This window comes from Balaenoptera acutorostrata, chromosome 9 (genome assembly GCF_949987535.1).
Source record: "Balaenoptera acutorostrata chromosome 9, mBalAcu1.1, whole genome shotgun sequence".
Classification (NCBI taxonomy): domain Eukaryota; kingdom Metazoa; phylum Chordata; class Mammalia; order Artiodactyla; family Balaenopteridae; genus Balaenoptera; species Balaenoptera acutorostrata.
In genome coordinates this window covers 99,782,673-99,793,879 of record NC_080072.1, presented here as the reverse complement: position 1 = coordinate 99,793,879, position 11,207 = coordinate 99,782,673, and the positions used below count along the sequence as shown (strand labels likewise).

The 11,207-nt window shown below is 51.4% G+C and overlaps 1 non-coding gene across 1 annotated transcript; it reads right to left on the bottom strand.

Annotated features, from left to right (window-relative positions):
• Positions 1 to 492: 492 nt before the first annotated feature.
• On the bottom strand, positions 493 to 613 carry LOC114235820 (small nucleolar RNA SNORA28). The gene has a single exon (XR_003621901.1). It is a non-coding gene; the product is annotated as a small nucleolar RNA SNORA28 (small nucleolar RNA).
• Positions 614 to 11,207: the final 10,594 nt, after the last annotated feature.

Genomic DNA, 11,207 nt, shown 5'->3' with positions numbered 1-11,207 from the left:
AGGCTTTGACTCTCCTGTTGATGAAGAAAAATAACTCAATTTTGCATTACAGGAAGGACCAAAGAAGCACGGTATAAAGCAAGGAAGACATACAGACATCACCTCCACACCCACACCTGTGACAGACATCACTAATCAATGGCGCCAGCCTTCTGCCGAACTCAGACTCAGCTTCGTCGTCTTTCTCAACACAGCCCTCCAAGCAGCTACTCCCAATCAACTCGTGAGGCACAGGCTTCACAACCTCCTCATCATTCCCAGTGCAGAGGAATGAGCACCAAGTTTGGAGTCCAAGACACTTGGGGCTTAGTTTTGCTTTCGTCTGTAGACAATGTATTTAGCCTCTTGGAGTCTCGCTTTCCCATCTGTTAAAGTGAATTATTATTCCTATGTCACGTATTTGCTGTGAGGACTAAGGGAGGTAATGAATGAAAGAACTTAGCCTAGTGCCTGGTACAGGTAGGCATCAACAAATGTTTTCTTTTTTTTTACACTGTTTAAGTCTATATAACGGCTTGTCTCACAGAGAAGAGAACACCGGAATAGGTTAGACTTTCTTGCTATAGCAAGCTCAAATTGTGTCAGAGTTTTGATCAATCAACAAATGTTTTTTAAAAATAGCCCCCTTTGGGCTTCCCTGGTGGCGCAGTGGTTGAGAATCCGCCTGCCAATGCAGGGGACACGGGTTCGAGCCCTGGTCTGGGAAGATCCCACATGCCGCGGAGCAAGTGGGCCCGTGAGCCACAACTACTGAGCCTGCGCGTCTGGAGCCTGTGCTCCGCAACAAGAGAGGCCGCGACAGTGAGAGGCCCGCACACCGTGATGAAGAGTGACCCCCGCTCGCCGCAACTAGAGAAAGCCCTCACACAGCAACGAAGACCCAACGCAGCCAAAAATAAATAAATAAAATTAAAAAAAAAAAATAGCCCCCTTTGCCTGACCCATGCTTCTACTCCCAAATGTGCGCACGGGCACACACACACACTTACATACACATGCACACACTCACACACAAGTCGTAAGAGGATAGAAAAATGTATCCTAACAGCTGACACTGGAATTGATGTTAGGGAGGGAACCCTCTTTTGTTCAGGAAATTACCTTGATAAGACACTAAGGATATGGATTAACAGAAGTCAAGGAAACAAAAAGGTCACTGAACGGCTGTACATTAAAATTGAGATGAAATTCACGAGCAGCGGGAAGCAGAACAGCCCAGCGGTGTGGGTGCTACAAAGCATCTCGGTGGAGTGGGCAACGCAATTTTAAAGAAAAAGTATGTCAAATGTCCAACATGAAGCTGTTTGCACTTCTGAGATATAAAACATCTCTGTCTTAAAAAGAGCCCATACCACATGATTCCATTTATATAAAGCTCTAGGAAATGCAAACCAATCCATAGTGACAGGAAGCAGATGAGTGGTTGACCAGGGTGGAGGGAGGAGGAACCTTTGGGGGAGGGGGCGAACTTGTTCAGTATCTTCATTGTGGTGATGTGTAAAAATTTTCCAAATTGAACACTTTAAATATGTGCAGTTTAAAAAGTCATTTATATCAATTTGATCCAGATTTGTTGGTTTTTCGTGCTTTTAGACGTGCCAATTTTCCCCACCTTTCAACAGGCAATGACCCCCTCCCCCAGACATATTTTTCTGTCTCCCCACACCTCAGGCAAGTCTGACACAGGTGTGAATGCCTTGTGTGAGTGGTCTGGGGGGTAGAATTTGAAGGAGGGAAGAATTGAATCCCGCATCTAAATTGAAACTGCCAAACTGGGATGGCTTGTGTGGGTCAGGAGACTATCCCTAAACTGAGTGAATTCAGCAGAAGCACGAGCTCATAGCCAAGGTGCTCATGAGAATCAAGCTCACTCCTCTCCCTGGAAATTCTTAGAAGTCTTGGGAGAGAGCACTGAATTTCCATGTGTGATGGGGGTTCAGGGCAGTGTCATAAATCTTAAGGTGCGGGGAGGTCCCAGTTGGCACTTGTGTTCCTTGCACAGACAGAAGCCCAGACGGGCACCCAGAGAGCGCCCCCCTCCGGCCACACTTCCTTACATTGCACCTCTTGGGGCCCTGAGCTACACTGGAGGAAGAGGAGGTGGCTCCTTGCTGAATTGCGCTTCTCTATAAAGACGCTCATCCAACATGGGAAAGATCAGAGCAAAGAAGGGAGGTTGGCCCCTCAGCAAACCCAGTAGCGCTGAGTCTCCTCTGTTCTTTCCTTGGGATCCTCCGGAGAGTCCGTCCTAATCAGCCTCATACCACTCACTACGGCAGCATCCCCTCTGAGCCGGCACAATGGCCATCGGAACACGAGGTCAATTTGCTACCGGGGACACTGCCCTTTAGATCCCTCAGCTCTGCAAGGTGCTCTGCTCCAGAGAGACAAGAGCTTCTCCAGCCCTCTTCCCCTCCCTCCCCCCGCCACACCTCCCCACCCCATCCTGGAGCATCACAGCAGAAACCAAATCAGCCGCTCCTTCCGAGGGGATAATCAAAGTGCAGCGTCTCTGGAGAGGACCCGGCTCCGTGGAGCAAGTCTTTAATTTCAAGCTGACTAGACTGGGCGCGTGTGCCGTGGGCTCTCTGATAGGCAAGACGAATGGATGGCCAGGGAGTCAAGCTGGTGAACAGGAGCAGGTGGAGGGTGGAAGGAGCAAGATGGGGGTGGGCAGGAAGCTTCCCATGTGGGAAAAGGGGGCTCCCTGCTCTGGAGATCTGTTTGCTCTCTGCAAACCGGAGCTGCTGGCATCTCCCCCGACAGCCCAGAGGGATGTCTACAGCCTCAGATGCAGCCCCTGACCATCCCCCCACCAGACAAGGAGCGGGAAGAAACCCTGAAGGGCAAGCCTCCTGCCCAGGGTCACAAAGCACCCCATGGGTGGGCGGAGACTGGATCCTAAATACAGACCTGGGTGGAGTTTCACTCCCCGGGCTCCTGAACCCAAATGGCAGGGCTGCTCTGGGAACAAGGCCTCACTGACATCAAGAAACTGAGACTTCACAGAAAACTTTCATGTGCTTGGAAGCAGGTGTCACTGGGACTCTTGTCATCATTCTGTCATCAAGAGAAAACCTGCGCATAGAGGTTAGGAATCCTGCTCAAGGTCACAAAGCAAGTCAGTGATGAAACCAAGAATATAATATAGTAGGTCTGGTATTCACGAATGATACATCTCAAGACCTTGGTGAGGACTCCATTTCTCAAAAAAAAAAAAAAAAAAAAAAAAAAAAAAAACCATAGAACTCATTGGATAACACCAGTGCCACACTGGGCTGCAGCAGCTGGGCAGACAGCGAGGCCCTGGCCAGCTCAGCGACTCTGTGGGTCAAATCCAGGCCTCAACAGAAGGACAGATTATTTCCCAGCTGGGCCTTCAAAGAGCTGAAATCACAAACAGCACCCCAGCAAACCACAGCCTTCTTCACAGCTCTCTAGGCTCCTGGCCCAGTGCTCCAGCCATTGGCTGCTGCCACGTTGTGTCGGGTTGGGGACCAGGAGGGTATTTATGGGCAGACAAACAAGACCAGGATGGGGAGGCAGCTGCCAGGAGAACAGCTCCAACCTGAGCCCAGAAATGTGCTGCCTTCTTCCTTTCCTGTTGCCTCACCTGCCAGTACTGGACCTGAGCATTGTACACCAGAAACCAAGAACCTGGACACTGGCTTCTTTGGGGAACTCCCCTTCTCCAGGTTCACAGGTACTCTGCGCTCCTATCCCATGTTGCTTGAGCTTCCTTGGCCTTCTATGATCTAACAGTGCCTGGCCCGGTGCCTGGCCCTTAGTGGCTGCTCAGGGTTTGCTGAATAAATGAAGTTTTGATATGTGTGTGAATCAGGCTGCCTACAGCCTGCCCCTCTTGAAGCCTAGTTCTGCCCTTGGCTCTGTGGGGCAAATACTGTCTATAACAAAGCATGGGCCCCAGCCAACAGGTGGGAATCTAGTAGAGTGCTATGGGCTGAATTGTGTCCCCCCTCCAAATCCATATGTTGAAGCTCTAACCTCCAATATGATAGTATTAGGTGGTGGGGGGCTTTGGGTGGTGATTAGGTTTAGATAAGGTCATGAGGGTGGGGCCTTCACAATGGGATTAGTGCCCTTATAAGAAGAGAGCATCTCTCTCTCCCTCCCTCCCTCTGTCTCTGTCTCTGTCTCTGTCTCTCTCTCTCTCTCTCTCTGCCATGTAAGGACACAGAAAGAAGGTGTCAGTCTGCAAACTAGCAAGAGGTTCTCACCAAGAACTAAATCAGCCAGTACCTAGGTCTTGGACTTCCCACCTCCAGAACTGTTAGAAACTAATGTCTGTTGTTTAAGCCACCCAGTCTATAGCACTTTGTTATAGCAGCTTCAGCAGACAAAGACATTGGGGAAATTAGATCCCTCCCCACAAATTCCTCCTGACACAGTCCAGAGCCATATCAACAAGGCCTTAACCTTGACTGTGAGCAGAACCGTGACTGCTGAGGTAAAAATGTGCTGGGCTGGGAGCCCAGGAGCTGGGTTCTAGACCCAGTCCTTCTGTTTATCAGCTCCATGGCCTCAGGCAAGGGATGGAATCAGAGTACGTCAGGGATGACATCCACAAGACCTCAGTTTCCCCATCTGTGAAATGGAGGGAGATGGGAGCCTCCCACCCCGCCTCTTTCTCAGGGATCCTGTGAGTGCGGCTCCTGCGGGACGATGGGAATGAACATGTCTGGAAAGCATGGCACCCTGTGGGAATGTGCCAGAAGGTGGGGTTGGGTTGGCATCAACAGCAGAGTTGGAGGGTTTCCTCACGGGAGAGCGGGCCCCGACAGTGCCCAGGGTCTGCCACCCCCACCTGCCCACAGTCCTTGGAACTAAGAATCCACTCATTGTCTAAGTATGGCTGGGCCTGTCCTCTTGCTCTCTCGGACAGCTCTGGGGAGCCCGTCTTGTCTCCTGGCTCCACCGGAAACCTCTGCAGGGCAGGAGCAGGTCCATCTTGTTTCCCCCCACAAGCTCAGCGTGTAAGGACTTGATCAACCCCTGCTCTCTGATGTGACCCAGCCATGCCCCATTTGGGGAGGTGGCTGACATTTGCTGTAGGAAAGCCTTGAAGACAGCCCTGGGGCATTGGCCCTCCTCTCAGGGGCAGTAAGAGCAATCGAAGGGGGCCTGATGTGGATCCTCAGTGTCCTTGCCGAGCCTGCCGCCCTTTGCTGTCACCTGAGCCACCAGGCCAGCGCTACCTTCCCTCGCCCACCCGCACTGCACTGCAGGACGCTCCACCCTGAGTCCTGGCTGAGCAGAAGAAGTGATGTCTTCAACACTAGTGACATGCAGCCGGTGAGGGCTGTGCAGGATCCCCTCCGGCCCGCCGCCAAAGGAACCCAGCTGCCCTTTTTCCTGTGCCCATGCGCCGCAGTTCCCCGGGAATGGACGTAGGGTGTGAGCTGGCCCAGCTCCTGCCTCTTGCCTCCTTCCCCAGTCTTTAATATTCATGAGGACTCCTAGCAGGGGAGCTAAAAATGTTCCGCTCCTAAATCTAACTGCTTTATGGAAGCCTAATTAAATTCTTTGGTGGAAGGGGAAAAAAAGTGACCTTCAAAACTGCCAAAGCTATTCGAAGTGGCTCGTCCCAGAAACCTTTCCCCTTCCCTCCCCTCCTTCTGCGTTGGCCTTTCCTCTGGTGAAGAAACTCTCCCCCTCCCCCCCAGGCTAAGGGTCCAGGGGATGCTCCAGGGGTGGGCGCCCGATGGCACGACTGCTTCCGGTCCAAGAAACACAGTGATGGCATCTCTTCTAGCAACCAGATGACCTCGGTCCTTGCTGGAAACTGCGATCTCAGCCAGCAGGTGGGGTTGAGGGAGGAGAAATGGCAACCGGGAGGGGTTGGCCATGGTGGAGAGAGTGACAGGGCCCTTCCGCACTCTTTTGCAGCAAGTTACTCCTGGAATTTCAGGCTTCCTCTTTCCCTGGGCCGCCTCATCCATGCTACCTGGCAAGGCCCAGACAGGCATGGGGAGAGAGGCCAGCCCTTTGCAAACTTGTACCTGGGGGTTTGGGATTGGAGCTCATGTCCCTATTAGCTTCTCCTGTTCATTAGGGACAAGCAATCGCTTCCCCAGAGGCCAATGGAGGAAGCTGTCCCTTTTTCAGGGCCTCTGAATAGAGGAAGTAAAAGCGTCTGAATGCCCCACACTCTTCCCTGTGACCAGAAAAGGGTTCCCTCTTCCTGAGAAAGTGGAAGAGATGTGAGCAGGGCAGGATGAGGATGTGAACCCCTGAGCCCCTCACCTGCAGTGCCGGGATTCGCCTTTGAGGATGGTGTAGACACAGGTGAGGTTCAGCGGGACCCTCCTGTAGGAGAAGTAAGAGTCTGGCCAGAATCCCTCAGACAGGGGGCGGGAAGAGACCTAGAGGCCTAGATCTACGCAGCAAACGAGCATCAGGGCCGGCTCTCAGAGGACCTCAATTAACATAAGTTGGGTGAACTTGAAGGCTCATGCAAGCCTGGTAGGTGAGGACAGAGGTGGAATCTGAGGGACCAGCTGGTTTCTCTTCTACCTTGGGAGGAAGTCATTTTTATCTGGTCCAAAGTTGCCTTCTGATGGGTCTCCAGTAAGTCATTCTCAGACAGTATCTCAAGCCAAAGTGAGATGATCGGCAGCTAGTAAGCCTGGGTGAAAACCTGGCTCGCCGTGAGCCTGTTCATTCCTGGGATGCGTACTCTTCAAAATCGGTTTCTGGGTCCCTTTGAGGCTGTCAGAATAGACCTTGCTTGGTGGGCAAATTCTCAGGGGTCACCACACCCATCCTAGCCCATGCCCAAGTGTAGTCTAGAACGCCAGCTTCCGGGCAGTCTACAGAGGTCAAGGCCCTGCCAGCAGCCCCGGATGGCCAGAGAGGACAGCATATCCTCCCCTTGTAGCCTCGCCATCGGGTGCCTCCTCTCTCCACTCATTCCTGACTCCCCCTCTACTCCCATCCTCTTGCAGCCTAGGGCACTGCATTCCCTCGCCCGACCCAAATCCTTCCCACTGCAGGGTCCAGCTTCCCACAAGAACCTTTCCCAGGCCAGGCCTGCACACAGCCCAGGCAGGCCTCTCCGGGGCCCTGACCCTCCAGCTGGCCAAACCGCTCATTCAACCTCGGAGCCCCTTGCAGCCTGAGCTGGTACCAAACCCCCTCATGGGTGCAACTCTTCACTCCCCACCTCAGGAAGTCAATGTCCGTGCTCCGAATGCCTTTGGGAGCTCCCTGTGTGCCCTCAGAGACTCAAAGGCTTCGTGGAAAGTGACCGAATATGAGGTGGAATGAATGAAAGTGAATGAATAAATGAGGAAATTCACTCACTCAACAAACATTTATTAGGTACTGTACGCCAGACAGTGTGCTGGGTGATGAAGAAATGCAGGGCGTTAAAATGGACTCAGGCCACCCTCAGGAACACTCAGTCTGGAGAAACAAATGAGTGAGTAAAGGAAGGAAGGGGTCAGTGAACGAACGAAGATGAGAGACAGAGCAGGTGAGTGAGCAGATGCCCGGACAGTGCACTAACTCACAGGCTTTCGAGGCCCCAGCCGTGTTCCTGGCCGGAGGCGTTTCTCCCTTGTCTGTACCCCCTCAGCCCCCTCTTCCTCTCCTGGTTCCCTCGGAGCTGGGTCTCCCCAAGGTGAGCATTCAGACCGCCTCCTCCACCCTCTCCTCCACCACTGAGTCTATTCTGGTGTTTCTGCAGCACGCGACACGCCTGCCTCTGCTCACAGCTGCTGCTTTCCCATTCTGCCTTCCGAGGCCTTAAATCAAATGGGAGTGAGCAGGGCTGCCCCCATCACTGCCATCTTGGGCTGAAACCCGGCCGGCTCAGGCCTGCTCGCAGGGAAGAGCTCCGGTGCCAAGGAGCCCCTGCCGACGGCCAAATAAGGGCACCTGAGCTGGTTGCCAACCCTGCTGGCCTGGTGCAGCTGCCCCGCATGCCAGGGCCTGGGGAGGGGGTCCCTGAAGCAGAAAGAGGCAGGCCCTGTGCCCCCCAGTCAGGTGGGGACAAAGGAACTGTCACGCTCCAGCGGGGTCCTTAGAATACCCTTGGAGATGGGCTAGCAATTACAGAATGTTAAAGCATGTTACTCTGAAGAATAAAAATAAATGATACTTCTGGTGTGTGAATTAAGGCAAAACTGGTACAGACTTTTTAAGATACATTTAATACTGGAATAAAACCTCTGAGTTTCACAGACCTAGGCTTGTCTTAATATTGCTACCACAGCCTTGTTTGATGTCTCAAGACAGTTATTGCTAGGACTTGAGGTTTGGCCCTCTACCCTCCCTGTAATGTGGTGTGTGTGTGTGTGAGTGTGTGTTGATGTTTGTGTGTCCATGTGTGTGTTTGGGTGGGAGACGGGGTGCAGAGCTAGCGTTCCAGATTTTATGCAAATGTTTCAAATATGACATGTAGCTTTGAGCCATGTGCAAAGATGTGCTTTGACCTAGGATCCCTTAGACAAGTCAGTGTCTGAGCCTCTGTTGCCATGAATGGGTATCATAATATAGCAGATGCTCTGGGGGCGGGGGCCACCCAGACCCCGTCTTCAGGAACCAGGCCTTCAGTCCTCCAGCTGCCTGGGCACTGCCTACTGATGGCTCACAGCTGAGTCCCTCCCCAAGAATACCCTTGGCAAAAGGGAGCTGCCCTCCCCAATGTTAGGGACCTTCCTCAGAGGCAGCCCCCAACCAAAGACTCATCCATATGGGGTACAGAGGCTTGACCCCCTTGCCTCCACTTGAGGTAACTTGGAAAGACCATCTCAGTCTCAGCACTGGGCTTGGCTAAGGTCTTATTGTAACTACACATGCTCACCTCGTCCCTCTGCCCAGTCCTGCTTCCCTCGCTCCCTTATGGGTGATATTCTCTTACAGGCCCCCCAGAAAGCCTCCTGAGCACAAATCCCTGTCTCGGAATCTGTCCTGGGGAACCCAACCTAGAAGAGTAGCCAAGATGTGGCCAGTTAAACGTGATGAGGTGAGCATACGGCTTAGCGCAGTGCCTGACCTATGGCGAGGACTCCCTTAGTGATAGCTGTTCTGACCCTCCATGGAGGGCACTGTTTCCCAGCCTTGGCTGAATATCAAAATCAGCCGTGAGGCTTAGAAAAAACAGAGCCAGATGCTTAGGCCACTTCCCCAGAGATTTTGATTCAGTAGGGCTGAAACCGGCCCCAGATTTCTGTATTTTCAGAAGTTCCACAAGTGTTTCTGATGGACAGCCAGGGCTGAGAAGCACTGACCTGGGTCATCTTTCTCTACCACCATCACCTCTGAAATTTACAGGCAAGAACCACAGACCCATGTAGGGCAAAGTGACCTGTCCAAGGGCAAGCAGGTACTTAGCTGCCCAGATAGGGCTCAACTCATTAATCCTGACTCACTCAGGGTCATTGTCCGGTGGGGGCATGGAGGGGGGGACAATCTGTAAAAGGCCCTTGATTCCAACTCTGTCCCAGAATCACAAGGTAATCACATTTATTAAGCAGATCCCAGAACATCTGTCCTGACTGGCAATACAAAGGCAGTATAGGATCAAGCACCCTGAGCACCCAGAGGAGGGAGTCCTCATTGTGGTGTGATTATCAGGGAGGTCTTCAAGGAGGAGGTGGGCCCTGAACCAAACTTTACAGAATGGTGTGGCTTTGGATAGGGAGCAGGCAGGAAGGATGCTAGCTCCCAGAGCCGGTCATCTCATTCTGAGGTCAGTTTCTAAGGAAACCGAAGCTGATCTGTATTCTTCTCATCATCCTTCCAGCAAGACTGAGGGATCTCAGGGGCACTCACATTCATGCACCAGCAGGCAATGATTGCCCAGTTTTTAGAAAAATGTATTTTGTTCTAAAGATTAAAACTTAGGTTAGGGTTTGTTTAAAATCTGGTTGATCCACACTTCAGTAGCCCCACTTCCCTCTAAGTGATTAAGTCCCAGAAGCCATGGAGCTATGTAGTATAGCAGAGACAGACTTGAGCCTGAGTTCACACTTATAAGCTGTGTGACCTTGGCCAAGTTACTTAACTTCTCTGAGCCTCTACTTTTTCAACTTTAAAATGGGGACAATAATACTTGCCCTCCTCCCTCTCTTTCTCAGTTATTAGGAGGATCAAATGGTATCATGATTGCAAGAACACTTCTGTACATGGCAAAGCACACTACAAGCGTGAGCTGCTACCATTTTCCACATCTCTCTCTTTAAATTCAGGATGCAAAGCCCAGGGAGGTTTCCACCATTGCCCAGCACCCTACAGTGAGCCATATGGGAAACAGAGGCAAGACCAAAGTTCCCCAAATCCGACCCTAATGCTTTTTCCAATGCAGCGGCATATCTTTTCCTCAAATCTCTCTTCTCTCTCTAATTTCTTAGGCAATACAGGGAATTGTGCATTCTCACCTTGCCCTAAATTTGTAGTCTTTGATGCCTCCTAATCTTTTGATCCCCTCTGCAGCAGCCTGCCAGCCTGCGTCCTTCCTGCCTGCATATCGTCTCGAGGGCCCCCTGTCTATACTCTCTTCACTTTGGACATCCTAAACTCAGTCTGGGATCAACTCCTCCTCCCAACTAGATGATTATAACCTCCCTCTCTGTGGGATCTCCCTCCTCCCATTTATAACACTGGGAGAATGTTACCTGCTGATTAATTCATAGTGAGGCACTTCGCTGGGCACTTGGGATACAGAGTCTAAAAGCAACCTGAATGTTCATTGCAGCTCTATTTACAATAGCCAGGACATGGAAGCAACCTAAGTATCCATCATCGGATGAATGGATAAAGAAGATGTGGCACATATATACAATGGAATATTACTCAGCCATAAAAAGAAAGGAAATTGAGTTATTTGTAGTGAGGTGGATGGAGTTAGAGTCTGTCATACAGAGTGAAGCAAGTCAGAAAGAGAAAAACAAATACAGTATGCTAACACATATACATAGAATCTAAGGGAAAAAAAAAAAAGGTCATGAAGAACCTAGTGGCAAGACGGGAGTAAAGACACAGACCTACTAGAGAATGGACTTGAGGATATGGGGAGGGGGAAGGGTAAGATGTGACAAAGTGAGAGGGTGGCATGGACATATATACACTACCAAACATAAAATAGATAGCTAGTGGGAAGCAGCCGCAGAGCACAGGGAGATCAGCTCGGTGCTTTGTGACCACCTAGAGGGGTGGGATAGGGAGGGTGGGAGGGAGGGAGA